Raw genomic sequence first — 1,321 nt, forward strand, 5'->3', positions numbered from 1 at the left:
CCTTTGTGACATTGAAAGTGTACTGTAGGCAAAGCTGCTTGATTTGAACTTTCCCTACATCCCACCACTGCTGTAAGGAACTGTACTCAGCCTTTGTCTGTCTGTGATTGTCCCAGAAACACTTGAATACATTTTTAAATACATTGTCAGACAGCAGAGAGACATTAAAGTGCCAATACGCACTTTTACATTTCACATTTTTTATAAAAATGGAAAAATGTACAAGGGAATGATCAGATATACCAACCGGACTGATAGAACAACCTTTAAAAACATTAATGTGATGTTCATAACAATAAAGGCGATCAAGTCTGGCCAGAGATAAAAAATTATCTTTGGAGTGAGTCCAGGTGTATTGTCTCTGATTCTTATTAAAATGTCTCCAAACGTCACACAGTTCAAAAGTTTCCAGCAGCTTAATGAGCCGACTGTTAGAAGCAGCGTGTGGTTCCCGATGGTTCCTGTCCAGTGAAGGGTTTTCTGTGCAGTTAAAGTCACCAGCCAGAAACAGATGCTCTTCACTGCTACAGTCACTCACAACATCTTTTAAAGTGTCCAAAAACAACAGTCTTTCTGAACCCACACTGGGAACATACACATTAATAAAAACCATCTTCACTTTCTCAAAGTCAGCACATACTTTGAGCAGCCGACCTGGAATGATTTCATCAACAGTGTAGGAAGAAGGTAAGAAATCTCTAGAGAAGAGAAAACCAACTCCCCCACTGTTACTGCTCTTATGACTGAGTACAGCCCCCCCACTCCATTCCCTCTTCCAGTCACATTCATTATCAGCAGTGCTGTGAGTTTCCTGCAGGAACATGACATTGATCTTCTTGATGTTAATCAGACTGAACAGAGAGGCTCTTTTAACATCTTCTCTAGCTCCATTAATATTTAAAGAGCCAAGTTTAAAGTCACACATGTTTAATATAAAGCAACATCGTGACAAAAACAAAAGAAGTAAATAAAAGAACAGAAACTTAAACTTATTCATTATTAGCCATTGTAGCTCGAACCTTCAGCAACAGTTTTTTCAGTCTAAAGATCTCTGGATCAGTGAAAGACGGCTGCCCGACTCTCCCTGCGTTCTTCAAGAACAACCTGACAGAGTCATGGAAGAGCTGCAGGTCAGGAAAATACTCCTCAACCTTCACCCTCATCCCCTTCCTTTCTTTGAGGAAGGTTCTGACTCTCACAAAGGAATAACCACTCTGCATTTCCACCTGCATGTTCTCCTCCTCACTGTCACTGTCCTGTGAGTTCTGTGTCTCACTGTGTGGGTTCTGTGAGTCACTCTGTGAGTTCTGTGTATCACTCT

Source organism: Seriola lalandi, unplaced genomic scaffold (assembly GCF_002814215.2).
Source record: "Seriola lalandi dorsalis isolate HSWRI2012SDOR001 ecotype SW California unplaced genomic scaffold, Sedor1 jcf7180002054760, whole genome shotgun sequence".
Lineage (NCBI taxonomy): Eukaryota > Metazoa > Chordata > Actinopteri > Carangiformes > Carangidae > Seriola > Seriola lalandi.